Source organism: Chrysemys picta, chromosome 20 (genome assembly GCF_011386835.1).
Source record: "Chrysemys picta bellii isolate R12L10 chromosome 20, ASM1138683v2, whole genome shotgun sequence".
Classification (NCBI taxonomy): domain Eukaryota; kingdom Metazoa; phylum Chordata; order Testudines; family Emydidae; genus Chrysemys; species Chrysemys picta.
In genome coordinates this window covers 9,246,608-9,263,514 of record NC_088810.1, presented here as the reverse complement: position 1 = coordinate 9,263,514, position 16,907 = coordinate 9,246,608, and the positions used below count along the sequence as shown (strand labels likewise).

The window sequence follows — 16,907 nt, the reverse complement described above, 5'->3', positions numbered from 1 at the left end:
GCATCTTCTTTAATTGATCACAAGTGAAACAACGTTAACCAGGACGACTTTAAGTGAGGAGATACTGTATCATAATGCTACTTGTGACGGGGAGTACCTATCCCGCACCAGCCCCGAAAGGGTTAACTGTGCTTTGCCGGCTGAGGAAGTCCCGCCCCTCAGACTCTGTTTGGCATGCTCAGCCTGGAGGTGGAGTATAAAAGGAAGCAACCCAGCTCACTCTGGGCCTGGAGAAGACACAGGCTGCGGCCCCGACCACAGGAGCAAAGCGCGTAGAGGGCCAGACTGACTCCAGATGCCTGATGAGCCCTGGGAAGAGACTGTGCCGGCGGAGCTAGGCAATTGGAGGACCCCAAAGACCCAGGGGAAACGTGGAGCTTCACTGAGGGAGAAAGGAGAGGAAGCAGCCCAGGTGACTTAGAATCTTCTCTGGTGAGTGACAGGGGGAACCGGTCACTGTGTTTCAGGAGGATCCCTGCTGACTTGGTGGTGAACACCCCCACCACTGCCAGGGCCCTGGGCTGGGGCTCGGAGGAGCAGGGAGGGCCTGAGTCCCCCTCCCCTGAGCGCCACCCCCTCCCTTCCCCCCCAAGTGTGCCACTGGGCTGTACTACCACGTTTGTAGTCAGGGGTATGGACAGAGGACCTGACCAACTGCTATTTCTTTTTCCCGTCTTCACCCCAAATGTGACCCGGTCCCCTGCAACACTACTCTATAAATCCCTGGTACGCCCACACCTCGAATACTGTGTGCAGACCTGGTTGCCTCCATCTCAAAAAAGTTATATTAGAATCGGAAAAGGTATGGAGAAGGGCAACAAAACTGGTTAGGGATATTGAACAGCTTCTGTATGAGGAAAGATTTAAAAAATTGGGAATTTTCAGCTTGGAAAAGAGGCGACTGGGGGGCAGCAGCAGGAATTTGGGTGTGGGAGGGGACAGGGGGTTGGGGCATGGGATGGAATGAGATGGGCTCTGGGCGGCGCTTCCTTCAGGGGGCTCCCTGGAAGCAGCAACATCCTCCTCGCTCAGCTCCTAGGTGTAAACATGGCCAAGCAGCTCTGTGTGCTGTCTCCGCCTGTAGGCACGCCCCCGCAGCTCCCATTGGCTGTGGTTCCTGGCCAATGAGAGTTGTGGAGCGGGCGATCAGGGTGGAAGCAGTGCGCAGAGCTGCCTGGCCACGCCTCGCCTAGGAGCTGACCGAGGGGAATGTCACCACATCCGATTGGCATGGAGGCAGGTAGGGGGCCTGCCAGCCCCGCCAACCTCCCCCTCAGCACCTGCGGTACTCCTGGGCTGCTCCCCTCCAGCACCCGTGGTGCCCAGGGCCGGCTCTAGGTTTTTTGCCGCCCCAAGCAAAAAAAATGTTGGCAGCCCCCCACCCCAGACCTGGGCTATCCCCCCACCACCACAGTGCCCTCCCCCACCCCCTGCCGCCCCAGCCCTGGGCTCTCGCTTCCACCCCCCCATCCGCACCCCCCTGCCGCCCCAGCCTTGGCTCCCCCCCCCAAACGTGATCACCTCGTTCACCACAGCAATCCCCGTTTACATTTGCAGTTGGGATCAAACCATTTCTCCTATTTTTATTTCACTTTAGTATAAATCTCACACACCCCCGTCCCCCGCAACCCCATCTTTAGTGCTCCAAATGCACATGGAAGGCATAGAGACTAACCCTCATACCTTGTTCCCGGAAAGGGGTGGGGATCTAGTAAAGAGGGTTCAGGCGGCGGAGCGGGTGTGGGGGTGCTTGGGGGCTCTACACTGGCAGAGAAGCGGGGTGTGATGTACTCACGGAGAAGGTTGGAGGAGAAGAGGGGGTATCAGGAGGGTTGGGGGAGAAGAGGTGCCGGGGAAGGGGGAGGTGCGGGAGGAGAGGGCTGGGGAAGAGTACAAGGGGAGAGGTGCGGGTGAAGGGAGAGTACAAGGGGAGAGGTGCGGGTGAAGGAGCGAGGGGGGGAGGTACAAGTGGAGGGGCAGCGAGCAGGATGGGGGTGCAAGGGCTGAGAGGGGCAGGCGCTGACAGCAGCTTCCCCTGCCCCATGCAGGCAGAGCCGAGAGGACAGACACTGACCCCCCAGGTGCCCGAGCTGCGGGGGTTCCCCGACAGGGCAGTATCCCCCGCTCGGAGCTGGGCTCTGCCTCTCCCTGCCCAGGCCAGGCAGCGTGGGGCTGAGGTGGGGGAGGTGTGCGGCGGGCTGGGTCCGGGGGCAGGAGGCGGCAGCTCCCTGGCAGCTCGGGCTGCCCAGCCACTCGCCCCATCAGCTCACGAGCCGGGATCCGTGCCCTCGGCCCAGCCCAGCGGAGCCTGCACAGTCCACTCGGGCGGGGAAATGCCGCGCCGCCCTGGGGAGACTCTGAGCAGCAGCAGGACCCCTCCTCCCTCCCTGCATCCCGGGCCCCACTTCCCTCCCTCCCCGGTTCCTCACTAGGGTGACCAGATGTCCCAATTTTATCGGGACTGTCCCGATATTTGCTTGTTTGTCCCGTGTCCCGACCAATGTTAAGTCGGGACACGGGACAAACAAGCAAGGCTCCTGTGCACAGGCGGAGCCCGGAAGGGCTCGCGCCCCGCCCTGACTCCGCCTCCTCCTTCCCCCATTGGCTCCCTCCCCAAATCCCCGCCTCTTCCCAAGCACGCCATGCCCAGGAGACGCAGGGGAGCGCGGGGCCGGGGTGAGTGTGAGTCCGGCGGGATTGCACCAGCTGGGCAGCCAGTCCAGACGCGACTGGCCAGGGGCTGGGCACAGCGTGCGCGCTGCTGGGTCCCCGCAGCAGGCCCGGGCTCGGGGGTTTGCGGGCGCCAGAGCCGCAGCCGCCAAGCGCCACGTGCTTGGCCATCGGCCGCTTCCTCCCCCGGCGGCGGTGGGAGCTGCAGCAGCGGCTGCTCCCGAGTCCCGCTGCCCAGGTGGGGAGAACAGCTGCCCCCCTACTCTCCCTCCAGGTACCGAGTCCTGCCTGCTCGGGGCCAGGCCGGACTCTCACTCACCCTGGCCCCGCGCTCCCCCTGCGTCTCTCGGGCCTCCCTTCAGCACTTGTGGAGGGAGGAGAAATGGGGGGAGGGGGGAAATTTTTTTTTTTTTTGCTCCGCTCTCCCCTCCCCCCCATCCCGATATTTGACCTGGGTGATCTGGTCACCCTACTCCTCACACACAGGCTGGACTGCAACTCAGGCTGCCCTGCCGCTGGAGAGCCTGAGCATCATCCCCCGGAGCTGAGCCCCTCTCCCTGGGCTCAGCTCCGGGGATGACACTCCGGCTCTCCAGCGGCCGGGGAGCCTGGACTGCAACCAGTCTGTGCAACTCAGGCTGCCGTGAGCACCATCTAGTGACTGAAGCCAGAACTGCAGCGTCAGTTCCAGCTCAGCCTGAAAGCCTCAGCTGACAGGGAACATCTTGGTTCAGGGCTGGCTCCGGCTTTTTGCGCCCCAAGCAAAAAAAAGCGGGGGGCTGGAGTGCCGCCCCTTGGAAAGTGCCGCCCCAAGCACATGCTTCGAGTACTGGTGCCTAGAGCCGGCCCTGGGGGTGCCCCCTGGGTCACCTCCCCCGAGCACCTGCGGCACTCCCTCCCCGCCCCAAGATTTAGCCAGGGGTATACAGTGGAAGTCATGGACAGGTCACAAGCCATGTATTTTTGTTTACGGCCCATGACCTGTCCATGACTCTTACCAAAAATACCCGTGACTAAAACGTCGCCTTACTTATAATCACTTAAAATCTATCTTTTGTTATTAATAAACTTGTTTTTGCTTTATCTAAAACCAGTGTGTGAGAATCAGAACTCAGGGGGAGAAAGCTGTGTCTATTCCTCTCTACACTGAGGGAGGGCGTGAATTTTATGAGCTTACGCTGTACAATTCCTTGTGCAGTACAAGCTGGTATAATTTTAGGTTTATACTCCAGAGGGGGTGCGTGCCTTTGGAAGTGGGAGGTGCCCTTGCTGAAGCCTTCCCACACAGACGCTGGTCTGAGAGCCGGCATGTCACTGCAGCTGGGTGTGTCCCTGCCATCTGTGTGCTGGTGAAAGGGCAGGCTAGGGAGGGCTTTGCAGCTGGTCAAGCAGTTCAGTGTGAGAGGGAGCCCAGGCTGGTGGGTCAGGGGGACTCAGTGGTATCCCAGGGGGAGCTTGGCACAGCCAAGTCACAGCACTCCCCGTTAGCTGCCATATTCATCTCCAGCAAGTCCAGGTGGATTCGGTGCGTGCTCTGGGATCCTCTCCAGGAGCGGGGAGCCAGCTGGTGAAAACCACCAGATTCACAGCGTGTTCAAGGCAGAGTGTGATTCGTTTAAGCAGGGGCCACACCGCAAGCAGAGAGGAAGGGGTTAAGAAGAACAAAACCAACCAATCCTTGTGCCCATTTGGATTAGGGTTGCTAACAACTGGATTCCTAAGACCCTGCCCCTTGATCCACCTCTTCCCCCAAGACGCTGCCCCCACCCCCTCCTCGCCCCCTCCCCGCCACACTAGCTGCTTTTCCCTACTCCCCCTCCCCCAGCTGGGCTTCCTCTGCCCTGGGGCTGGGATGGGAGCTCCTGCAGCCTGACAAGGAGCCTGTCTGTAGGTGGGAGGCAGGTAGGGTGACCAGATGTCCCGATTTTTATAGGGACAGTCCCGATACTCTGGGCTTTGTCTTGTACAGGCACCTATTACCCCCCCGCCCCCCCCCCCCCCCGCCTCCCCTTCCCATTTTTTTCACACTTGCTATCTGGTCACCCTCGAGGCAGCCCTGGCTGAGCAGGGGCTGGTGCGGGTTAATGACCTGGCGCCTCCCCGTATCCTGTGGTAACCGGACGTTCGGGGTCCGGTCAGTACAGAGCCCCCAGCCTGCCAGCAGGGCCAGGAACACCCCTAGAATTTAAAGTGACAGATCTGTTTTAACACAATTTTCAATACACTCCACTCCACAGGGGTAGGGCTCACAGGTGCCTGGGGAGTGCAACACTATGGGAAGACCCTTGTAGAACGCCCACGTGACCATCCCTGGAGCGGGGATGGAGAACTGCTGCCTTTTCATCTCTTACTTTGGGGGTTGTGAATTGCTTTATTTCAAGGAATCAACCAAAGCCTGGAATTGTATTAGCAAATTATGCCCAGAAGAGGCTTGAATGAGACAACACTCCTCTTCTGGGCAGAGTGGACCATTGGTCTGAACCACTGTAGAATGGGTGGGCAACTCAGTCAGCCCTGGGAACAGCAGAGGAAACTGAGGCAGGACTCGCCTGTTGTGCAATGGTTGGCCATGTGCGGGTGAGCTGTGTGACCGAGGGTAAGAGGTTTATCACTGGTTCATTCATTCAACAAGGGATGTGACATTTCCTGGACAGAGGGGACCCGGCTGCAGCCAGGAGCATGTTCTGGTGGGGAATGGAAGAGGAAGGTGCTACGATAAAAAGAAATTGTTTGTCTAGGGAAACGCACACAGTGTGGATATAGCATTACACACACACGCGCGTGCGCGCTTGTGTTTTACTTTTCACTAGGCTTGGCAGAATTCAGTTTTTATAATTTCGAGAGTAATAGTGGTGTATTTTTGCCATTTGTTTAGATTTGTATCAATGTAGACGTTCACAGCGGTGTGAAATTGAGGGGAGGAGGGCCAACAAGAATCATCTAATGACAGCAGACGCTGAGATTCAGAGTTAAAGCTATTTAAATAAATGCCCCCTTGCTCCAGCTCCGCTAACACCCACATGATGTGTTTTATACACAGTACAGTGGGACTCAAGCAGCGCGTTCTCAAGCAGCAGTTTCTTTACTTGGCCCTTCTGTAAATGTTGATTATTATCACTGGAATTGCAAATATTTTGTCCCCAGTTCACACACGTGGATGGTGAAATCAGACATTCACTGATAGAACAAGGAGCAGTGGTCTCAAGTTGCAGTGGGGGAGGTTTAGGTTGGATATTAGGAAAAACTATTTCACCAGGAGGGTGGTGAAGCACTGGAATGGGTTCCCTAGGGAGGCAATGGAATCTCCTTCCTTAGAGGTTTTTAAGGCCCGGCTTGACAAAGCCCTGGCTGGGATGATTTAGTTGGGGATTGGTCCTGCTTTGAGCAGGGGGTTGGACTAGATACCTCCTGAGGTCTCTTCCAACCCTGAGATTCTATGATGAAAATCCAAACCTCCCAAGCCTGCTTTTCAGAGGGGCTTGAACTCCCACTAACCCACCCCAGCGCTGCTTTAGAGACACAGCTCAGCCCCTAGTGCCCGGCACCGGGCCCCTCTCCGACCTGGGAGCTGTGACCCCGGCCCTTAGAGCCCGTGAAAGTCCCGGCTCTGGACTTGGCCCCGGGGTAGGGAGCAGCCCCGGAGACAGGGAGCTGTTACAGCCCATGGCAGTCGGGGCAGAGCAGAAGCAAGGAAGGACTGACTGACTGTACCTCTTCAGCTCGGGCACCGCTCGTACGTGTCCCCAGCAGGGAAGACACAGAAAGGAAACAAACTGGGTGAAGTCTATTTATACCTCATCCCCCACCCCAACCTGCAGGCAGCTGCAGTGACGCCTCTCTCCCAATTGGAGTGCGGTGACTCGGGTCCTCCGGGTGCCCTGCTGGCTGCCAGGGGGCACTCGGGCGCCAGCTGTTCTCCCAACCCCCCAAATTCCAGTGAATTCGGCACCCCCAGCCACACATCTGTCCAGCCAGGGTCAGGTTGCCAGATTTGTACTGTATTAATAGCCCAAAGTCCCTTAAACTAGCTCAAAAGGGGCCGAAACAATTTATTGAAGCTAAGTATTTTTATTAACACATTGGTCTATACATCACATAACCAATGAAAGCTTCCCTTAGATACCTAGTACAGAATTGATTATTATTATTATTTTTTAAAGCATTAATAAAAAAAATCACATTGGTGTCTGTTAGTTGCATTCGGTGATGGGAGTCAATGTCCATAGTTTGTGATGAATTAGTTTGTTACTATTAGTCTCTAAAAGGCAACATTTCATCTTCGCGCTCTTCGTGGGAAGTAGATTGCTCTTGCTGCGGTCATACATCTCACTAGTGACCAGTGCAATCATTTCTTTTCCTCAGTACCACAGGCACTGACTTCCTCTCTTCCTGGGGGGTGCTTGACCCCCCACACACACACTTCGCCCCAGGCCCGGCCCCACCCCACCCCTTTCCCCAAGACTCCACCCCACCTCTTCTGGCCCGTTTCGCCACCTCCTCTCCCTCTTCCTGCCCCCACTCCTCCCCATCCCCCCCAGTGCCTCCTGCACAACGCTAAACAGCTGATTGCGACAGGTGGGAGGCGCTATTCCTAAATAGCTTCACATGGGGACATTGAATTTCATCTGTCACTTTGTTGCCCAGTCACCCAGTTTTGTGAGATTCCTTTGTAGCTCTTTGCAGTCTGTTTTGGACTTAACTATCCTGAGTAGTTTTGTAACATCTGCAAATTTTACCACCTCACTGTTTACCCCTTTTCCAGGTCATTTATGACCAAGTTGAACAGCACTGGTCCCACTATGGACCCATGGTGGACACCTCTTTTTACCTCTCTCCATTCTGAAAACTGACCATTTATTCCTACCCTTTGTTTCCTATCTTTTAACCAGTTACCAATCCATGAGAGAACCTTCCCTCGTATCCTATGACGGCTTACTTTGCTTAAGAGCCTTTGGTGACAGTGTGACCTTCCCCTCTGATGTTCTCTGGACCGGTGATCTGCTACGTCACGCCAATCCTTGACTCTTTGAGCCAGCCTTACCCTGCTCTGCTGGGAGAACCCCCACTCCTGGGCTGTTCACGCACAGCCTCTGGCATGTCAGCTGCTTCTTGGATTGTGCAACCGAATGACACTGGCCAATATCTCCGGTCCCAGACACAACCCTAGGAACCTCCGTCTTGCAGTGTCCAGTTATGCCTGCTGGATGCTGCAAGCTTATATGAGTTAGTCAATTTAACAAAGGAATTGATATGTACCAGGCTTGTTCTCCCAAGGGGAGTCTCTGACAAGCTTCAAACCAAATGCACGGCTTCAGGTAGAATAAACAGATTTATTAACTACAAAGATAGATTTTTAGTGATTATAAGTCAAAGCATAAGTAGGATTTGGTCAAATGAAATAAAAGCAAAACACATTCTAAGCTGATCTTAACACTTTCAGTGCCCTTACAAACTTAGATGCTTCTCACCACAGGCTGGCTGGTTGCTCTTCAGCCAGGCTCTCCCCTTTGATCAGCGCTTCAGTCGCTTGGTGGTGGTGTCTGTAGGTGGAGATGGAAGAGAGAGGAAGAGCATGGCAAATATCAGGAGGTAGCCGTGTTAGTCTGTATCCACAAAAACAACAAGGAATCTGGTGGCACCTTCAAGACTAACAGATTTATTTGGGCATAAGCTTTCGTGGGTAAAAAACCTCACTTCTTCTGATGCATGCATAAATCTGTTAGTCTTGAAGGTGCCGCCAGACTCCTTGTTGTTTTTGTTAGCACGGCAAATGTCTCTCCTTTTTATCATGTTCTTTCTTCTCTCTTGGCTTTGTGCCCCCCCCCTTCAGAGTCAGGTGAGCAGTCCCAAACTAACCAAAGGAACGGGGGTGACTCACTTGAGAGTCCAACAGATCCTTTGTTGCCTAGGCCAGTGTCCTTTGTTCCTATGAGGCTGGGCTGGGTTTGTCCCATACATGCCCTGATGAGGTGTGAACTGACCCTCTCCTCTTGGGGAGTTTTTGCCTGGGCTTGCTTTAAACCATGAGGACACATTTTCAGCCTCATAACTATATACATGAAATTACAACCTATAACCTTACTATAACAACAATTATTATAACATCACTATAACTACAATGCTCAGTGTATCATGAGCCTTCTGAAGACACCTGATGTGACACACTTTGCACTGGATACCACACAATCATACTATAAGAATGAACATGGGGGTGTAGGGTGTTCCCACGAGGTACAGAACGTCACCCCCCCCCTTAGTTTACTGACTAGCTTGAAGGCAGTTTGTGTTCTAGTTCTCTTGGCATCCAGCCATTAAGTCCATGAGGCAGCGTGCCTCAGTTTCTCCAATCACACACCACAAACCAGGTTTTTTTATGGTTTCTCTGCTGTGATCAGCTTTAAACCTGTTTACAGCTATTAATTGAAAAGTACCATTATCATAAGGTTTAACATCTGTGTCAAAATTCTTATCCCCAAATCTTAACATTAATACCAAAATTTTTATCACAGATTTGCGATTAGAAGTATCTTTATGGTACCACGCCCTGTGTTCAGATAGTGTAGATTGAGGTTAGTTTGTTCATGACTCATGATGTCCTTTGACTGTCCTGGCTTTTCTTTCCCTCCAGTGTTTCCCCTCTGCGTGCCCTGTGTGCTCTTAATTTAATCATGTTTCTGGCATTTTGATATGTCAGGGTCTAGCAAATAAGGGTTCAGGGGGATCCTGCACACAGGGGTGGCTCTGTTTTTTGCTGCCCCAAGCGCGGCTTTCAGCAGCGTGCCTGTGCACGGTCTGCTGGTCACGCAGATTCAGTGGCATGCCTGTGGGAGGTCCGCCAGTGCCACGCCTTCAGCGTCCCTGCCGCCGAAGCCGCGGGATTGGCAGACCTCCCGCAGGCACGCTGCCGAATGCAGCCAGACTGCCGCCCTCACAGTGACCGGCAGGGCGCTCCCCCCGGCTTGCTGCCCCAGGCACGCGCTTGTTGCGCTGGTGCCTGGAGCCGCCCCTGCCTGCACATTGGTTGGCCCTTTGGGGAGCGGTCTCCCAACTCCAGGACTGTACATATGTAGAAAATCCAGCTCCCCTTTTGGGGTTACCCTGTGTTTTCCCTCTCCCAGCACTGAGTCCTTCTCTGCCCCCTAGAGCATAGATGCTGACTTCCCTTGGGTGCTCAACCCACCCCCCAATCCCCAGCCCCACCACCACTCCACCTCTTACATGAGGCCCCGCTCCTGCCCCACCTCTTTCCACCCCTGCCCTTCCCCCATTCCAACCCCTTCCCCAAAGTCTCTGCCACCTCCCTGCCCCTATTCCAACTCCTTCCCCAAATCCCCGCCCCAGCCCCGCCTCTTCCCCGGCTCCTCCCTGAGCGCTTCACGTTCCTACTCCTCCCCCTCTCTCCCAGAGCGTGCTAATGCTGCCAAAGAGCTGTTTGGCGGCGGCCAGGCAGGAAACACTGGGAGGTAGGCGGAGGAGCGGGCACGTGGTGCGTTTCGGGGGGGGGGGAGGAGTTTGGCCCTGGAGCACCCACGGAGTCGAGGTCTATGCCCTAGAGGGCTGTGATCTGTGCTCTCTGGGCTAGGTGTGTTTACCCTTTGATCAGATGCACCTTTTCCCAGTAGCTTTCCCATAACTTGTTCCTGTCTCTCACCAGCCTGGGGGAAAACACCCCCCTTCTCTGTCAATTGGGTCATTTCTGTTCTCCCAAACTACCACCTGGCAATTTCCTGGTCTCAACTCGTCTACCATCACAGGCATTGGAGCTGCATCTTGATGTAAAGAGAGACAGTTACTTTCCACAAACTTATCAGAAATAGCATCCTGAAAAAACGGGACCCGGATTGGGGTACCCTCCGCCACCCCTTTCTCTGTCCCTGAGAAACCAGCTGTGTGACTGCTCCCCTCCAGGAGGTCAGGTACACAGTTCCTTCTCAAAACCTGGGTCACAGGCTAAGTGCCTGGGTGCACAGAGGGTGACCCAGCCATTTTCCTAGTGTCCTGGGCATCCTGCCCCAAGTGACTAGTGAGGAGACATTCCTGAACCCCCACTATTCCTTCCCCAGTTTCCTCCTCTGGGCCCCCTCCTAAGACACGTTTCTCTGTGCTCCCTAGGAAGGGTTTTGTCTTTTGTTCAGCTGCAAATCTCTGCCAGCTAACCACTGGGATGGGTTCCTTAATCACTGACAACACCTCTCCTGCCCCTGTTCGTTGGGGGCATGATGCCTTCTGCTGGAAAGGTGCTAGTCTCAGGCCCTCCCATACTTGGAAGCACCCTCCTTCCCTGTGTGAGTCACAGGAATCCTCACCCACCCCAGTGGTTTCTGAAATCCCCTGGTCCTTCTCCGGGTTCTCCTCTGGGACACATTTCTCTATGCTCCCTAGAGCCGGTTTTGCCTTTGGTTCAGCTATGACCTGCTGGCAGCTAACAACCTGGGCAGTTCTCTCCCTGGCAGGCATTACACCCCCATCCCTTCCTGATGTGGTGCTGCCTCCAGCTGCAGTGCAGGAGTTGGTCTCAACCACCCTCCCACCTGGAAACATGTGGCTTCCCCGGGCTGCAGAAGAATCAAGGAGACTCTCTCTCATTCTCTCAGCAGTTCCTGGACATAACCCCTTCCCTCGGGGGTCCCAGCATAAAACTCTCTCCTGCTGCAGGCAAATACTTTAACGTGAGCTACACGGAAAAAATCATTACCAGGAAGCAAGTTGACTAGGAGGTGTTCCATTACCCCCCCAGTCAAAACGCTTTCCAAACCTCCCCACACCACATGGATTTTAGCTAGTGGTACGAGGAATCTGCTTTCGCCCACCCCCACAATCTCTGCCATTTGGCCAGGCAACATAGTGGCCTTTGGGACCACACTCTGCTTAACCAGAGAGATCTGGGCCCCTGTACAAGTATTCCCTGCCATCAATTTGGACAGCCTTAACATGCTCCATATCTGGTTCTGCAGAGGCTAACCTCAGAAAACCAATATGATCGGTTTCAACTGCTTGGGGGGGTTTCTGTGTTGAGGACAGCAGAACTAACATGAGTTGTTGTTTGCCTGCTTCCTCCTAGCACAGGACATTTATTCCTCAGGTGATCAGTGGAATTACACCGATAGCACCTTTTGGGCTCTTTTGCTTTTACAGGAGATTTGGGATGAGGGTTAGAAGAATGTTTTTTTGGGTAAGAGACTGTTTAGGCTCCCAACCCCCTTCTCTCTTCCCAGGGGTAAAATGGGATCATCACCAGTTTTAAACCCCTCTTTCTGTGGCCTGCCCTCAATAGACACCTGATTCTGTTCAAAGGCATCAGCTAAAAAAGCCATCTCTTCCCCAGACTTTACATCTTTGTCCCATAGACACGGCTTTACATCAGCCTTACATATGCTTGGGAAATGCTCTTGCCACCTCTCTACCCCTCACCCATTTTCCCAACCAATCTTTCATTTTGTTTACATATTCCCCATTACTCCTACCAATATCCCTCTTAAGAGTCCTAAATTTACCTCTATATGTTTCAGAGGTAATCTGAAAACTTCGCAAAACAGTATCTAAATTTACAATAGTCTAAAGCATCTTCAATAGGCATTCCATTGAATACATTTCGAGCTTTACCAGTTAATTTCGCAATCAGGGTAGGAACTCTCTTATCCGGGATTTCATGTATTACACTCAGCCTTTCAAAGGTGGTCAGATATTCAGCAATATCATCGTCCTCACTTTATGCAAGACATAAGTGTTCCCACTTGTGGATTTTTGGAGTGATGGGAGTTGTTGGGGTCTGGGGGTTCTTGTTCTGCTTTTCTAGCAGGTCCAGTTGGTGTTTTCACTCTCCCTCTTTCTTCCCTCTCTTTTTCTCTCCTGTGTGCAGCCTCCTCTCTCTCCTTTATCTCCAGTTCTTTCAGTTGCAATAATCTCTGGTGCTCCCTCTCCTTTGCTGCAGCCTAAAAAGCTCCAACTTCGCAATAGATTCACTGCTTTCACTCATTTTCCTGCTTTCCTGTTCTTACTTCCCTTTCCCAAAATAAGCAAACAGAAAATAACAAAACTGTGATCTCCTCTTGACTGTTCTTAGCCACTGCACTTAAGACTCACTTAAAATCACAAATATCGGTGTTTAAAGTGTGAACTCCACTTGGAGTAACAAGCTGTACATACACCCTGCTCGCTGTGCCACTGTGACGTTCCCCTGGTATTAGCTGGACCGGTGATCTGCTACGTCATGCCAATCCTTGACTCTGGAAGCCAACCTTACCCTGCTCTGCTGGGAGAACCCCCACTCCTGGGCTGTTCACGCACAGCCTCTGCCATGTCAGCTGCTTGGATTGTGCAACCGAATGACACTAGCCAATATCTCCGGTCCCAGACTCAACCCTAGGAACCTCCATCTTGCAGTGTCCAGTTATGCCCTCTGGATGCTGCAAGTTTATATGAGTTAGTCAATTTAACAAAGAAATTGATATGTACCAGGCTTGTTCTCCCAAGGAGAGTCTGACACTGCAAACCAAACGCACGGCTCCAGGTAAAATAAACAAATTTATTAACTATAAAAGATTTTTTTTAAATGATTATAAGTCAAAGCAAAATGAGTCGGATTTGGTCAAATGAAATAAAAGCAAAACTCATTCTAAGCTGTTCTTAACACTTTCAATGCCCTTACAAACGTAGAGGCTTCTCACCACAGTCTGGCTGGTTGCTCTTCAGCCAGGCTCTCCACTTTGATCAGCGCTTCAGTCGCTTGGTGGTGGTGTCTGTAGATGTAGGTGGAAGAGAGGAAGAGCATGGCAAACGTATCTCCCTTTTATCATGTCCTTTCTTCCATCTTTACTTTTCCCCCCCTCCCCTTCAGAGTCAGGTGAGTATTACCTCATCACAGTCCCAAACTCCCCAAAGGAAGGGGGGTGACGCACTGGACAGTCCATCAGATCCTTTGTTGTTGCCTAGGCCAGTGTCCTTTGTTCCTGTGAGGCTGGGCTGGGTTTGTCCGATACATACCCTGATAAGGTGCGAACTGCCCCTCTCCTCTTGGAGAGTTTTTGCCTGGGCTTGCTTTGAGCCATGAGGACGCATTTTCAGCCTCATAACTATATACATGAAATTACAACCTATAACATTACTATAACAAGAATCCTCAGTGCATCATGAGCCTTCTGAAGACACCCGACATGACAAACTTTGCTTTAGATACCATATAATCATATTACAATGATGAACATGGGGGTGTACGGTGTTCCCACGAGGTTCAGAATGTCACAATACTTAAACTCAAAGAAAAGGCACAAAAATACAAGTTTGCCCAGGACACCTTTTTTTCCCTAAGGCTGGCCCTGGCCATTCCAACTCTGGAGACAGGCAGACATTGTCTGAGACAAGCAACCCGAGTCACTGATGTACTCACCAGAGCAGCCCAGCACACAGAGATCCCAGAGAGAGTCGCAGTCAGGAAATGGGGGACCGGCACAGGCAGTGTGGCCTCCTGAAGCCTGCTCAGAATACCAGTCACTCCTTTTGACCCACACGCACAGGCAGCCTCTGAGGGACCTGCTGACTTCTCGCCATGGAGCTGTCAGACTCCTCAACAGTAAAATGAGGTTAAACCACAGTGTATCCTGTGATAACTGAACCCTTCTGTTCGACAGCAACAAGGGCCGGGTTCCGTATCCAGGGGTCCCTCTTAACAACACAGCACAGAGCTGGCTCGAGCTGTAGATAAATCTCTGATAATTTTCATATGACTTTACATTGTGCCTCTTCATATAACCTTGTGGTGGGTCTACCCACGTGTGACCTCTGTTTTCATGGGACTTTGTATCAAAGCCTCATTTAAAAACTTTGCATTGCCCTTGGTATAATATTATAGCCCCTAAGGATAGAATAAGATAGAAGAAAAATTTCTTTTTGCTAGCAGTAGAACAAGAGCTCTCTCCCCCCACTCTTAATCAATTGCCCTGTTGAATGAATGAGGTGTGAATGAGGAAGGCATGGAAGGCAGCACCTCCAGACAGCCTCAACTGTTGGAGAGGGGCTGGGAGCCAGACCCAAGGACAATAAAACGTGTCAAGTGGGCTCATTAAAGACAAGCAGACATACCCACGGCCTCAGGGGTTAGAAGCAAGCACCTTCTTTTGGAAACACCCTCTTTGCAGCATTGGGACAACACTCAGAAAAAAGCAGCACAAAGGACCAATGGACACAGACACAGAGTTTGAATCTGGTATAGATTTGCATAAGAGGAAAGCTGCTATAAAAGTGAGGTGTCTTGCAGAGGACCCCGGGTCTCGTCTTGTCAACATGGGAGCATCGATCCGGATCGGCAGAAGCCCGGCTCCACCCCCTCCCCCATCTAACTCACCTGGCCAGTGAAGTTAAGGGGAGCAACTAATTGGTAACAACAAGAGGGAGTGTGTTTGTGTGTGTGTGAGTGTAAGTGTAATATATTATATGCATATAATACAGTGTTAATGAATACATGTATTACTAATAAATGTGGCGTTTTGTCTTATTCCCCCTGAAAAGATCCTGTGCAGTACTTTAAGTACAACATTTTGGTGGAGAATGCAAAAGGGGGAGCAAGCATAGAATCCACAGTTATTATAAAACTGGTGTGCACACCGCCAGCTTTAGCAAGCCTGGCACTAGAGGAAAAAAAAGTGTAAACTTTCAGTTAATTAACCAAACTCTGAAGGATATAGGAGTTTAGGTTTAAATTGTGTTGTAGAGGTACATACACCCTCAGACGTAGCAAGACTGAGCTAAAGAGGAGAACTTAGTGTTTCTCACTCTGATCCGGGGAAGGATCTAATCCGGGGAAGGATTTGTATAATTGGTGTATGAACCCTCGGTGGTAGCAGACCGAGTAATACAGAGGGAGGCTTAGCGTCTCTCCCTCTGGCCCAGAGTGGGTTAAAAACATAAGATGCAGATCTTGTTCTGTTAAACCAAACTCTGAAGGATATAGGAGTTTGGGCAGTGTAGTGTGGTTTATGGGTTTTTTTTTTTTTTTTTTTTTTTTGTAAGTAATATTGTGGTAATTTCACAATTTTGCAGAAAATGTTTAAGAAACGGAACCAGGAAGGGTGGGGGCTAGTTAAAAAGCCCACCCTCCTTGCTAAATTGGTAGTGGAACAAGGCTTGTGCCCATGAAAAGAAACTGTCTATTGAAAAAAGCAGAATCGGGCCCAGGCAAGCAATAAATAAAAAAACTGAAAAGCAGGTTGGGTACAGAGAGTTAAAACAGCACTCTCAAATCTTACAGCAGCAGTAACATCAGAAGAAGAAACATTTAACACCCCAGAAGGGGGCAGACCTTTGGGCCCCCTCTGGAGATTGGGAAGGGGGATATTTGGGTAAATTCCTCCTCCCAGGGCCAAAATGCCATTGAAACAGTTAACAACAGTGCCTGCTTCTGCCTCAGATCTCCAGGCCATGGCAAAATGGCTGGAGATTTTAAAACAGAAATTTTTTTCTAAATAAAGTGTTAACGCCTTTTTACTGAGGGTACGTCTACACTACGAAATTAGTTCGAATTTATAGAAGCCGGTTTTATTGAAATCGGTTGTATACAGCCGATTGTGTGTGTCCACACAATAAAATGCTCTAGGTGCTCTAGTCGGCGGACCGCGTCCACAGTACAAGGCTAGCGTCGACTTCCAGAGCATTGCACTATGGGTAGCTATCCCACAGCTATCCCACAGTTCCCGCAGTCTCCGCCGCCCCTTTGAATTCTGGGTTGAGATCCCAATGCCCGGATGATGCAAAACAGTGTCGCGGGCGGTTCTGGGTACATGTCGTCAGGCCCCTCCCTCCCCCGTCACAGCAACGGCAGACAATAGATTCGCGCCTCTTTACCTGGGTTACCTGAGTTACCTGTGCAGACAACATGGAGCCCGCTCAGCTGAGCTCACCGTCACCATATGTCCTCTGGGTGTCGGCAGACGTGGGACTGCATTGCTGCACAGCAGCAGCTGCTAACTGCCTTTTGGCGGTAGACGGTGCAGTAGACTGGTAGCCTTCATCGGCGATCTGGGTGCTGGCAGCCGTGGGGCTTGCCTTTTGGCAGTAAATGGTGTATTACGACTATTAGCCGTCCTATTACAAGTCGGGTCATCGCACATTAGCAGAGTCTTCCCCGAGCAGCCGATTGTGCAATAGGCCTGAAGACCATCGTCATACGCCGCCCCGTATTTGCTGCCAAGCACCCAGAAAGATGCCGAGGGCTATCAGTCACGCTGCACCGTCGTCTTAAGATG

General features: G+C 52.1%; 1 protein-coding gene across 1 annotated transcript in view; it reads right to left on the bottom strand.

Annotated features, from left to right (window-relative positions):
* LOC101953361 (CD276 antigen-like) overlaps positions 1 to 15,676 on the bottom strand; it is a 34,544-nt gene extending 18,868 nt beyond the window's left edge. Inside the window, exon 1 of the mRNA XM_065574556.1 lies at positions 14,057 to 15,676. The gene's annotated coding sequence lies outside the window, so the exon portion shown is untranslated. The remainder of the gene's footprint in view (positions 1 to 14,056) is intronic.
* Between the last annotated feature and the right edge of the window lie 1,231 nt (positions 15,677 to 16,907).